General features: G+C 33.1%; 1 protein-coding gene across 11 annotated transcripts in view; it reads left to right on the forward strand.

Annotated features, from left to right (window-relative positions):
* The window catches only part of LOC145252582 (sterile alpha motif domain-containing protein 3-like), a 229,355-nt gene that overhangs the window by 81,247 nt on the left and 133,942 nt on the right, over positions 1 to 14,166 (forward strand). Inside the window, exon 1 of one of the 11 annotated variants that reach the window (XM_080112234.1) lies at positions 3,997 to 4,563. The exons of 7 other annotated variants lie outside the window; for them this stretch is intronic. The gene's annotated coding sequence lies outside the window, so the exon portion shown is untranslated. Of the gene's footprint in view, positions 1 to 3,996; positions 4,564 to 14,166 lie in introns of those variants that run through there. 3 more of the 11 variants (XM_080112241.1, XM_080112238.1, XM_080112243.1) reach the window with 3 other exon arrangements.

The raw sequence follows: 14,166 nt of genomic DNA on the forward strand, positions 1-14,166 counted from the left end.
GGCCGTGGCAAAACCCGGTAAGGCTGCCTCAAGCGATTAGCAATAAACTAATCCCTTCATAAACAGTTCTCCTATAACTGCACATAAACAGCATTACACTGCAATCAACAGGGGCCAGGTCATTACAGGTTAAAAATCCAGCGATTTTTTTTTTTTTTCTAAAGACCCCCCCCCTCATTTTTTTAAATACAACACTTTATTAAAATTTTATATAAAGAATGAAGGGGATGGGGGGTCCTTAAAAACATAGTGGCATGAAACCGAATTGGGGGGCGGTCGGAGGTCATTCACTTTGTCTATTCCCTAAGCTAATTTTTCACTCCCATAATACCTAATTACAGTCTGTGGGCTCAAGCTATTTAAAATATCCCCACATGAACGAACAAAACAACAAAAACATTTTTATTTTATTTACAAACAAACAAACAAAAAAACATTTTTTGTGTTTGTGTGTAGGAGTTAGTGTCCCGAATTCATCTTTCAAATTGGCATTACCCTGGTACTAACCAACAAAATTATTATTACTTAACTTATAGCCTCGAAGCTGTTGACAAATCTCACGTTTTTAATTTATTTATGCAAATGACGATAGTACGCGAATGCCCGACTTCACAGGTTGTTTACAGAAAGCGCGTATAAATGGCTTGTTTTGCTGTCGGTACAAAAACACTGTTGCTATTGGATTTTTTTTTTTTTCTTTTTGTCTCAAACAAGGCATATTGCGACTGCAGCGTACGGAGCTATTATGATGGAAGCCAGATTTATAAGTGTAGAGTTGTGCCGACATGTTTGTTAACATATTAAAATTTCTGCGTGTTGCTACGGTCAGGGAAATTACGCGGGGCGGGGAGTTCGAATGTCCGAGGAAGCTGAAGAAGAGGAAGAAGCTGTTACAGTAGAAAAACTTTTCGCGTCTAAGGACCTTTACAGTGAGAGGGTGGGATTTTGCTGTCGATCCGGAGGTATTTTCGTTAAATTTTCATTATAAGGCACATATAAAGATTAACATTCGCAAGCAAATTTAGAAAGCCATTCTTAACACGGAGGGGGGGGGTTAGCTCTTACGTTTCGCTAGTTGAACTGTCCTAAAATGAAAACAATTAATCTGCTTCTGGAATGCTAAACTGCACTAGTGCCGATTATTATTAACTGTACAGAGTCGACGTTGCGTTGTCCGTGTTTTGTGTTTTAACTTATTTTAATGTGTGTGTGTATGTGTGTTTTTTAATAAAAAAAAATGAAGGTATGTTTAAATAAAGCTTTTCGAGTTATACCGAAAAACAAAATGGTTGTTGTCGAATCCCTCAAAAATCGAAAATAAAATACTGATAGAAACGCATCCAATCTACCAGTATTTTTTCTTAATTTTCAATTTTTGAGCAATTATCGAGGTTCAACTATTGCTCGAAAGTAACTTTTTTGTTGTTGTTGTTCTAACTGGACAAGCTTTACACTATCTTTATTTTTCAGTAAAATAATTTAAAAATAAATAAGTTACGATACAAAAAATATCTAGATAGGTAGAAGAGTAGCTTGCCCCTCACAACATTTATTTGTTGTGAATTTAATTTTTCAACTCTTTTTTTCTTTTTTTTTCTTTTTTCGTTTTTTCTTTTTTTCTTTTTTCGTTTTTTCTTTTTTCGTTTTTTCTTTTTTCGTTTTTTCTTTTTTTCCTTTTCTTTTTTTTTCTTTTCTTTTTTCTTTTCTTTTTTCTTTTCTTTTTTCTTTTCTTTCTTTTCTTTTTTCTTTTCTTTTTTCTTTTTTCTTTTCTTTTTTTCTTTTCTTTTTTCATTTCTTTTTCTTTTCTTTTCTTTCTTTTCTATTTTCTTTCTTTTCTTCTTTCTTTTCTTTCTTTTCTTCTTTCTTTTCTTCTTTCTTTTCTTTCTTTTCTTTTCTTCTTTCTTTTCTTTCTTTTCTTTCTTTTCTTTTCTTCTTTCTTTTCTTTCTTTTCTTTTTTCTTTTCTTTTTCTTTCTTTTTTTCTTTTTTCTTTCTTTTTCTTTTTTCTTTCTTTTTCTTTTTTCTTTCTTTCTTTTTTTTTCTTTTTTCTTTCTTTTTCTTTCTTTTTCTTTTCTCTTTCTTTTTCTTTCTTTTTCTTTTTTCTTTCTTTTTCTTTCTTTTTCTTTTTTCTTTCTTTTTCTTTCTTTTTCTTTTTTCTTTCTTTTTCTTTTTTTTCTTTTTATTTTATCTTTCTTTTTCTTTTTTCTTTCTCTTTTTTCTTTTTTCTTTCTTTTTCTTTTTTTTTCTTCTTTTTCTTTCTTTTTTCTTTCTTTTTTCTTTCTTTTTCTTTTTTCTTTCTTTTTCTTTCTTTTTCTTTTTTCTTTCTTTTTCTTTTTTCTTTTTTCTTTCTTTTTCTTTTTTCTTTCTTTTTCTTTTTTCTTTCTTTTTCTTTTTTCTTTCTTTTTCTTTTTTCTTTCTTTTTCTTTTTTCTTTCTTTTTCTTTTCTTTCTTTTTCTTTTCTTTCTTTTTTCTTTCTTTTTTTCTTTCTTTTTTCTTTTTTCTTTTTCCTTTTTCTTTTTTCTTTCTTTTTCTTTTTTCTTTCTTTTTCTTTTTTCTTTCTTTTTCTTTTTTCTTTCTTTTTCTTTTTTCTTTCTTTTTCTTTTTTCTTTCTTTTTCTTTTTTCTTTCTTTTTCTTTTCTTTCTTTTCTTTTCTTTGTTTTCTTTTCTTTTTTTCTTTTCTTTGTTTTTCTTTTCTTTTTTTTTCTTTTTTTTTTCTTTTCTTTTTCTTTTCTTTTTTTTTTTTTTCTTTTTTTTTCTTTGATAAAATCACGTCAAAATTAATTATTCACTAAAATTTTCAGCGAGGATTGGATCATCATCATATTGTATGAATCTGAATATTTTATTGTTGGCATTGCGTTGCCTGACATTTTTTTTTTTTCTGGAAAGACATTATAGATTACGAGAGGGACCACGAGAAGTTTGCCAACATCCTAAATGAAAGTGATTGTTGTTGAACGAACTGGAATCGAACTTTAGACTTCAAGATCGTTCATTCCGTATTGTTAATCACCACCTTCCGCGAGGATTTGATAGGAATTATAAAGTTTTAAATGACTTTCTATTCGATATTTTCTATTTACTTGTCTCTCCGCGAAGGCAAAGTTAGTAGCATTAGGACAGATACTACACTTTGGTTGTAGTAAAATTCATTTTTTCTTTGCTGAACATTTTGCAATGTATATATATAAAAAAAAAAAAACAATACGAAAAAGTGATAAAAAAACGCAAATAAATATAAGTAAAAGCAAGATAAGTTACCATGATATTTATAAGATGGTTTTCTTCCAGTATTTTCCCCTATTTTTGAGTGATTATCGAGACTCTCCAGATGATCATCTCATATCAGCCTTTTTTTTTTTTCTTGTTCTAATTTAAGACGCGACCGCGACACTACTTGTGTTTCGAAGTAAACGCTTTAAAATAAGTAACAAACACGAAAAACGTATACAGGTATGTAGAAGAGTAGTTTATCTTACCTTTGGGAACATTTATTTGTTCTTTATTTGTTCTTTTTCGCTTTCTCCTATTCCTCTATATTACAAAACTGCCAGTGCCCCCGGGGGCCCCCTATTATTAAGATTAAAATGATTTGCTGGAGTGCTTATTAACAATTAAACCTATTTAATAAATAAAATAAATTGCTGAAAATACACGTCACGGAACGAACGTACCATATTCCAAAAATCACGTAAAATTGATCACATGCTATTTTTAATATGAAATTGTAGCCCTTATAAGGCTGGTTTTGATCTGTATAGTTAAAATGGAGTTATCTCCCCTTATTTATAAAACCTGGCTGATCGCTTCCTTATAATATTCGATTTATAAAATGAACAATGTTCAAAAATCAAGTGTGTGTATATATATATATATATATATATATATATATATATATATATATATAAACTTATAAAAAACACTACTTGATTTTTAAACATTTGTTTGTATCGTTGTTTTGAAAATAAGTTTAATTCTAAAATAAACACCTTGTTTTGTTTATAGAAGAAAATAGAAATGCAAGCTAGTGATTGTGATTTTTGTATCATTTAAAAAGTCGTTTTCGTGCTATTAATTTTTTTTTTTTTTTTTTTTTTTTTTTTTCAATCGTAATATGTGTGTAATCTCGGAGAGGCAATAAACACACAGACACACGGCGAGAGAGTGGCCGTACACTTTTATTAATACAACGGAGATAGAGATTATAACGCAACAACTCGTAATTTATCTATGAATATCTTTCTACTACTGCGCAGTTGGAACCCCTCTATTTTAATTTGAATAAATGTTGACGTCGGAGACGAGAATATATATAAAGTTCTTCATTCACAGTTCTTTGCTTGTACTGCTAGCTACTACGCACCAAACAATATGAAAAATGCTACGGTTATACTGTACCCACCCTCTTTTCTTTTTAAACGACCGAAGGGATATCCGTATTATGGCTCCTAATTGCGCAACAACCGTCTACACTCGGTGCCTGTGAGTTATTTTAAATAATTCGCAAAAGCACTTTTGAAAAAGAAAGGATTTCATTTCATGTTTTCCAAAACAAGCGAAGAGAGGTATACTTTTAATTTTGTCTTTTAAAGTAAAACTAGTCGAATTATTTTCATGAAATGAAAATATGGTTATACGTTTCATTTTTAATTTTGATTTTACCCCCCCCCCCCCTTTTTTTTTTTTTTTTTTTTTTAACCCCATTTGCACCCGGAAGCCTTGAGTTAGGTATTTTTTAAATGGTTTTGATTTAATTTTCAAATAATTATATTATTATTGCTAAAAAAAAACAAAAAGTGGGGGTATGTTTTTGGTTGCGCTCCTCGTTTATTGTACTTTTTTTTTCTGTAGTTGAATCTATCCGACGTTGCCCGGGTGAAGAGCATAGAGAAAACGGTAAATTTGAAGACGGGCACCTTTCACTCTAAATCCCTCACTCTAAATTCTATCATTTGTTAGGTCAAGTTTTTGCGTGCTTACACAAAAGTATCATCTTTGAGGGGGCGGGGTGGGGGGAAGATACAAAAGTGAATGCCAAGAAAACTAATTCATCTTTTTAATTTATTTTTTATTTTTGTGAGTTACGCTTAGGTTTTCGCATTCCCCCCCCCCCAATAAAAATCTGATTAGCCGTAAATAAAATTAATTATTCAATATGTATTTATCCAAGTTACGTATGGGCTAGAAATACGCACAGGTGTGCGAGAGATATTGTTAGGATAGTTGTGAAGAAGGGGATTTCAGTATTGACAGAATCCGTCTTTAGTATTGACGGAGAATCCCGAGTAGTCGATGTAGTTTACGAATTGAAAAGTCTTTGTTCTTTAGGAAGTCTTTTTCAACTTCATCATATTTATTCTTTAGGGGCTAAGTATCTTTAATCCCTAACCTAACTCTTCGTATGCTTAGTGTCGTCTGTCTGACTCTGAACATGCCTTTTTTGCATTCTTTTTTCAGCTTTCAAATCATAAATTACGGTATTTGTGTATCTGTATTACTACACTGCAATAACTTTATTATTTAAAAGGCCATTCTTAACATGGGGAGAGGTGCTTTGTAACTATTTCTGTACTTTCACTTAACAATTTAATAAACAAAAATAGAATTTAATCTGAACATACTATTAAAAAAAAAAAATAGCGCGGTAACATGGATGCATAAGCACCTAAATTACTTCGGTCATTTCCGGAACTGACTCGGAATTCTTTGCCGACACTCGTGGTTGGCTCTGTAAGTATTGAAATCCTCTTAATTATTCAGTTATTCACTACTAAAAAGTAAAAGTTTTTGTTTAGAAATCCTGTTTACTAAATGTCTTTATTTAAAGTGCTTTATTTTTTTTTTTGTATTTACCTTAAATCTTTCGAGAGTACACGAAAGTTCAATATGACGGATAGAATACTGTTTTAAAAGGAGAAAAAACAAACGAACAACAAAAAAAAAAAACAGCTGTTTTTTTAAGTTTATGTCCACGTATTTGGTTTCGAATATTGTGTTTATAGATCTCCCGGTGTTTGTTTGTTTGTTGTTTTTTTTTTGTTTTTTTTGTTTTTTTACGACCTCCCCCAGCGTAGTATAAACCCCCCCCCCCAACCACTCCATGTTAAGAATGGTTTTCGAGGTTGGACGGGGGGATGTTTATTCCGAAAGCCGTTCTTAACATGGGGAGGTTGGGGTGTTTATAATACACTGGGGCAGTGGGGCACGTCGTAAAAACTTATCGATCTTCCTCCTTAGTTTCTATCGTCGTATCAATTTCGGATAAAAATTTTTCCTGAAGCAACCCCACACACACACCTACTTCGCGACGACCAGCGCGTCGAGGTAACACTAGTTACTTGGCCTTCGGGACAAGACCACAGTGTAGTATCTGTTCTGATCCTACACTTCACCTTTCTGCCCTCGGTCCATGGAGGAGAAATCCTTCATGACTGAGGCAATTTTTTGTTATTTTTGTTCCTATCCAGACTATCTCATTTTGAGGAGCTGGATTTCCCCCTCATTAAAAAACCGACCTTGTGTCTAACTCTGCCCTCATGAGGAGGCAAGTAACTGGGGACATCACTTGGTGCAGGTGCACCATACCTCGTAATAGACAATGTGAGTTAGTCATACTGAAACTGGAATCTTAAGATCCCCATCATTCCAATAATCAAAGGAGCAACCGGTCTCCTCTAAAAAAAAACAAAAACTGCCTGTTGAATATATCCGGTGAACCAAGTGCAAGAGCAATACAAGCAATTGCACTCAAAGGAACTGTTAAAATCTTAACAAGATCTATCGGATGGAGTAACTGAAGTTGTGTGTGATTGTCTGGCATACGGTAGGATGCTCCACACCCATGAAAAATAAATGATAGAAAATTTAAAGACACGCGCACGCACATACTATATGTAGGGAAAAAGGGAGAGACGGGAAAGAAAAAAATTAATGTCCTTGACCAGATCCAAAAAGGGTTGATAGGTTTTATTTTATAGGAGGTCCTAAGGTATAACTGGCATGGATTTGTATAGTGAAAAGGGGGAGGGGGCTTTATGGAAGAAATTGAGATATGGAGAAAGAGAAAACGAAAGGGTCGGAAATAGAAGTTTTCTTATGAATAAATATAAACAAGGTTCCTCCCTCCCCGGTAACACTTATGCTCGCTATAGGAAAATGTTTATGCTCAGTCTGGGTTTGTGTAGAATTTGTATTCAATGAGTGGCCTAAAATCTCTGCTTAGTCCTGAGATGTGCATATTGAGTCTCAGAATAAGTTGTTTTTTTTTTCTGCACATTTGTCTTATTATCTAGATTATTTATTTGAAAACTATGAATGACATATTTCCAAGACGTATCATGGTTTCATTGATGTAGATAGACCTTTTTTCCCATTTAAAAGGGCCGTTCAAATCCTCAGCAATCGATTTGTTTTTATTAGTCGCGTGCAAGCGACTCTATAAGTCACTCCGTCGGTCGGTCGGTCGGTAACACTTTTGTGCTTGGCCTTTTTGGTTATGATCAAAGGTCTGTTAATAGATGCTGTTCTTAGCTTTTTAAGCTTTTCTTGGCCTTTTAGCCAAGATCAATGTGTAGTATCTGTTCCGCCAGATGCTGCAAGCAAAGGCCATATGCATATCAAATTGCTGTTTATCAGAGTACCTCCCCCACGAGGACGTTTGTAATGTGGAATACAAATTCACTTCTCAAAGAGCGAACACCTTGACGGGGAGGGATGAGTTGTCTCTGTCTTAAATTTCATTCCCTTTCTTTTGGTCGCACATAAACCAGATACAACACTTTGATCCTGGGCTCCGAAGGCTGGATCTGTTTATCTGCTTCTCACAGCGTCAAAGTTAACACGGAGTCAATTCCTCCGCAAAGAAAAGACGAAATGCAAAAAAGGAGGAAGTAATACCGGGGAGGAAAGCCGCTACATTTTTATTCCAATCTGAGTACCGATTCATGTGCCGTAATGTTTTATTGCATTTTTTTTTTCATCTGACGCGTAGATGCACTGTTTGCATAGTATCCGTGACTGTATTGATATTTATGACGCATTTAATGCACAGATGTTTTACTAAGCAATATTATCAAACGCACTTTGTCTAAAAATGCGCGCTAAAACAGTTCACTTTGAAAAGATCGCATTTTAGCTTAAACAAAAAAAAGTAAATGTTTACTTTCTTTACACCTTAACATTCTTTTAAACATAACTTTTAAAATTACGACTGTATAGGTTTTCGTGTATGCTGAAAACGAATACCACATTTAAATTTTGCACAGACAAGTAGTTTTCCGAATATTAGGACCTTTATTATGTAATGTAATTTTTTTTTTTTTTACTGGTGGTGGCCATGTTTGTATCGGCAAGCGAATGCGTGTAAGCGAAACCGCGAGTAACAAATCGAACGACATTGCAACCGATTTTTTTTTTTTTTTGAGGGGGGGGGGCTTTAAAAATATTTTTTTTCGGGTTTGTATTACTGTACACATAGATTCGAAAAAGTTGTCAAAAAAACAAATACATAACAAATAAATGTTATCAAAGGCAAGATAAGTTACTTTTCTACCAAACTGGATATATTTTTTGTGTTTTTATTCTATGTAACATGTTTATTCAGCTCGAAAAACATGCAGTGTTTACCGATGTATTGGAAAATTCAAAATGGCGCCCGACTATCTCTTTAACACGGTAAGTTTGGCAAAATATGTTATAAATAATAAACTAGACAAAATACTATTAAAAAACAACCGAATATATGTCAACTTATGTCACGGTAACATATATTGAGCGAATTTCTAACAGTATTTTGTCTAGTTTATAATTTATAATACCTTTTTCCAAACTTACCCTCTCCGAGAGAGAGAGTCGGCCGCCATTTTGAATTTTCCAATACATCGGTAAACACTGTCAGCTTTTCGAGCTGAATAAACATGTTACATTAAATAAAAACACGAAAAATATGTCCACTTTGGTAGAAAAATAACTTATCTTACCTTTGATAACATTTATTTGTTATATATTTGTTTTTTGACAACTTTTTCGAATCTGTGTACAGTAATACAAACCCTTTTTTTCTTCTTAAGGGGAGGGAATTCAAATCTCCCTCTTTTTGATCTCATAATATGACTTTTGTGTGTGTGAGGGGGGCAGCGAGAAGTTAAAACGACCCCTTCTTCCTCCCATATAAAAAATAAATACTTGTTTGCTCTGACAAGCCTCGAATGGCGAATTGCATTAGTATCAAAGAAAAAAAAAAAAAGAAGTAAAACTCATTCAGTTGAAAAAATTAGTTACTAGGTCGTTCGATTTGTTTCTCGCGCGCGCATGCGCGTCAAAAATATATACGCGCTTGCGAGTCACCAGTAAAAACATAAGAAATTACATTGCATAATAAGGATCTAAATATCCGGAAAACTACTTGTCTGCGTTTTCTGTGCTTCTACCTAACAATTTAATAATAAAGATATCGTGAAACTTGAAAAACTATTTAAAAATAGCCCGGTACCAAAAATGCATAAGCACTGAAAATTTTAAAAGGTTTGTACATTTCCAACCACTTCCGTCGCTTACTCTCTTTGCAATGATGCAATGCAATGCATGTTAACGCCGCATGTAACGCATTATTTTTATGTATTTACTTATTTATTTTTTTGTGGTGGGGGGGGGGGATCCTATTAATTTCTTATTTTGACATAAAAATTACTTCTCGTGTTTGCAGTTGTTTGTCTAACATTAATAAAGTCGCTATTGGGACCAAATTTCACATGACATCTACGTATTCCTCATATTTTTAAGATTATATCCAAGAATTACAAAAATCGGTAAGGTAGAAAATTATTTATTAAAGAAAAAAAAAATAGAATTTGATGAAAAATGATCGTTAAAACACAGTTCAAAAGGGAGGTAATTTTCCGTTTTGATTTAATGAAAATGGCGGCAATGTTTCACCTGCTAACACGATTAAAGTTGTTTCGTTTAATAATTCAGTAATATTCAGGTAATTCCGACTGCATAATTTGGAAGCTACCATTGTAACTTATTAGAATTGACAACAAAAAAAAAAAATCAGTTGAAACCATTGTTTTTTATCTGAAGACTCCATTTATCGACTACAAAATATCGTCCAATTCTGTAGAAGTACCGGAATAAATTCATTGCTGTTAGTGTTAGTGTCCATGTTTTCCATGTAACATCTAGTTTAGCTCTCTCTCTCTCTCTCTCTCTCTCTCTCTCTCTCTCTCTCAAAACAAAGCGCTAGATTCTAGTTTTATGCACGTTAACACCTCGAAAAAAAATTGCCGGAAAGAAGAAAAACAAATTTAGAATTTAAAGTGGGGAATCAGTTTTGTTTATAAATTTAACGTAAAATGATCGCCCATTTCCGGGCTGTCAGGCTATGTGCGTGTGTTTGTGATGAACGTTTTGGGGCTAAAACTTATTTATCCATGAAATCTGGAGAAAAAAATAAACACTTTTCACCTGAGTGAACGTGCTAGTATTTCCAAAAGCATGCCTCAGCCTTTGGAAATACATTGATGATACTAGCATATTTACTCATTTAAAAAGTGTTTTTTTTCAGATTTCAGTTGGTTTGAAGTCCAAAGGGTTCATCATGACATAATCTTTGGTTTGGTTGTTTTTTCTTACGGCACATCGACCATTTTCAGGTTATTTAATGCCGAATCCAGTTATTTTGAAAATAGTATTCATGTTGCATCCAGTTATTTTGTAGAATGTTTTTTTTTTTTTTTTTTTTTTTTAATTCTTCAAGCTCTTTGTATCTTCAATCACTAGTTTGTAGTGTTTGGTTTGGTTGTTTTGGGTTTTTACGTTATTGTTCCCTGCCCTGCCATGGGTGAGTTTGGAAATGGGAGAGGGAAAAAGGTTACAGTATATAATGTTTGGTACATTTTAAGTTAGGAAACCAGTCAGGAAGTGGGTGAGATAGAAAAAGAAAGGGGAAATTGAAAGGTGGGGAAAAGGGAAAGGTATTTTTTTCTTCTTCTTTGGCACAAGGAAGTAGAAAAACAACGTATCAGTGTTAGGTGCATCGTTTCGGGAAGCCTAATCTGGTAGCACCAGCATGATGACATAATCTTAAAAAAAACAAAAAAAAACAAAAAAAAAAACCACTTGTTTTCCTCGTTCAGGCCGTTAAACTGTGGTTTTACCTGCTTTTGACTGAATTAAGGAATCATGGGTTGTGAAGGCCTGGGTGTGTTAACTGGGAAACTATTGTATCGTGAACTTATAAAAGTATCCCCCCCCCCCTATGGGAGGGAAGTGGGGGGGGGGCAACACAATCTTTTCTTTTTAAAACTTTTCTTTCTCCTTAAAGGAAATCTGTGCAACAACTACTAACCCTTGCTTTGTGTCCCCTCTCTTCCTGATGTACATACTTGAATGATTAAGTACCTGGCACGCACCGACACGTACTTCCCGGACACCCGCCCACCCATCTCTGGCCTATATGAGTCGCTTAAAAAAAAAAAAATAAAAAAAAAATAAAATAAATAAAACTCGAATTCCATCGAAAGCCAACAATCCCCTTTCTACTATTTATTTGGCGTGGTTTTTTTTTTTTTTTTTTTTTTTTTTTTTTTTTTTTTTAAAGAAAGAACGAAGAATTGGTCAGCGTGACATTAATTTAACATTCGCTAGCTAGAACACCCCTCCCACATACACACTCCTTAAGAAATAAAGAAAAAAAAGCATTCGATTCAAACTTTTTTTCTTTTTCGTTACTCAGATTAAGTTTCAAACTACTTAATAATTTCCTGGCTATGTTTTATTAGTCGGTATTGTCCTGTAATTGACGTATTAACCTGTTAATTTAATTTCTAGCATAAAGAAAAGTAGGTGTTTCTTCGTTAGTGAAATTCAAAAAATCGAAATTTGGAATTTCAAGTAAAACCATTGGGGGGTATGCTTAATTATCATGTCGCAGTAATAAACATATTCAAAACTTATGAAAAACGATAATGGTAGAAAAATTATTAATGAAAATAGTTCTCAAAGATAACGAAAGTAGAGTTTTTCTAAAGAGAAGTCGAATCGTAGCAAGAGATAAATATTTTCTGAAAACTTTGAAAATCTTAATAAAACTCAACTTTTGTTGTCTTTGAAAACGATCTTCATTAATAATTAATTCTCTACCTTATTGCTTTTAAAAAGATTTTTTGACATGTGTAGTGAACTACTACTATGATGCTGCTACGGTATGCTTCCCTTATTTCTCTCTTTCTCCCTACTCTTCTACTTACTCTTCTACTTTTCCCTTCCTTTCTTCTCTCAACCTCACCAGAAGTTTCAGCCAATCAGAATAAAGGACTGTCCTGGAGGGAGATACAAAGAAATCTCTCTCAGACATGCGGGAACGATAGAAGCATCAACATGAGACAGACCAGTTTCCCCTAGTTAAAGACTTTTATCAAAGAAATGTACCATCCTCTTTGTACCTTATATATTGGAAACCTTTATAAAACATCATCAATCCTAAAGTCTCGTCGCACTTAATTATAACCGATGTTTTCTTTTCTACAACCGTTCTTTTTCAGCACTCTTGTTCTCTCTCTAATGTCGGAGGTGCCCCAAAAAAGGGACCGACCGAAATGGTGACCCTTTTTCAAACGTTGTTAAAATTTACGGTAACCGCCATACATGTTCATTGCTGCGACATGACAATTAAGTAGATAATATTGGTTTTACTTGAAATTCAATATTTCGATTTTTGTTATCATAATGAAGAAACGCCGAAAATTATTACATTTTTTTTTTACCTTCATGGCTGAAAAAAAGTGTGGGTATTTTTGCTTTCAGTTAACAGAATAAAAGCGATGAAGAAAAGCAATGAAAAACACATATGCAACAAAAAAAATGTTACCAAAGGCAAGATAAGTTGCTCTTCTACCTACTTGGATAAGTTTATCTGTATTTTAACATATTAAACATTTTTTGGTCCAAAACAAATCAAGTGTCCAGGCTGTTCAGTTAGAACAAAAAATATGGTGGTCATAAGCATTGCACAACGATCCTTCATAATTCTTCAAAAATTGAAAATTAAACAAAAAACTAGTAGAAAATTACACAAGTGGTGACATTTATTGGATGTGTTTCTATCAGTAAATATAATTTTTTTCGATTTTTGAGCGATTATCAAGTCTTTATTCAAATCTTATACACAGCCCCCCCCCCTTTTTTTTTAAACAAACCTAAATATATAAAACTGCTTAAAGTTTCTTTATGGTAAATTTTACCGTCTAAAGTATTCTAAATTTTCTGCTTGCTTTTGGAGTTCCCTTCCAGTTGTTTCCAAAACCATACCAATATGCAGAAATTTAAATGTATGTGAACAAACATCTTGTTAAACAGTTCGCAACTTAAGATGCTCACTATAAATCTGTCCAGTAATCACAGTAGTATATTACGTCTCAGTGATAATATGCCTCGTTATGAGTGAACAAAATTTATATAAAAAATATAATTGTCAGACATTTCAAGTGTTTAGGTATTAATGAGAAATCAAATAATAAATTTGAAATCTCTCCCTCTTCTCCTCCTTCTTCTCCTCCTCCCTCTCCTCCTCCTTCTTCTCCTCCTCCTTCTTCTCCTCCTCTCCTCCTCCTCTCCTCCTCCTTCTTCTCCTCCTCCCTCTCCTCATCCTCCCCATCCCTATCCTCCTCCTCCCCATTACCTCATTCATTCTATTTCCATAGTGAGACTTTACTTTCAAACAGATTGATATGTTTCCTTCTCATTTTTTTTAACTTCACTGATTAAGACGTTATTTGATATTAATAGTAATGCAGACACTGAACAATAAGTTGACTTTTTTTTTTTTTTACACTTATCATTTTTTACGGGTTCTTTTTTTTTTTTTTTTCTATGTCAGCATGACACATTGAATTTATTTTTTGTACTATAAATTGAATATTAAAGTTAAAAACGTACAATAGCATAAAAATAAAACAAATTTTCAAACTACTAGAATGAAAAAAGAAACAAAATTGCTTCCTGCATTTGACACTCCATCTACGGGTTCAAGGGCAATCTGGAGTTCGGTTTGTATTCTAACTCCTAGGAAAAACTAATCCTGGCGTGCCATAGCTCTCAAAGGGGCTACAATTGCTGAATCTGTATGCAATGAAGAACGCGAGAGAAACCGTAGTATTAGAAAAGACAGT

This window comes from Euprymna scolopes, chromosome 29, assembly GCF_053919585.1.
Source record: "Euprymna scolopes isolate OS-2025 chromosome 29, ASM5391958v1, whole genome shotgun sequence".
Lineage (NCBI taxonomy): Eukaryota > Metazoa > Mollusca > Cephalopoda > Sepiida > Sepiolidae > Euprymna > Euprymna scolopes.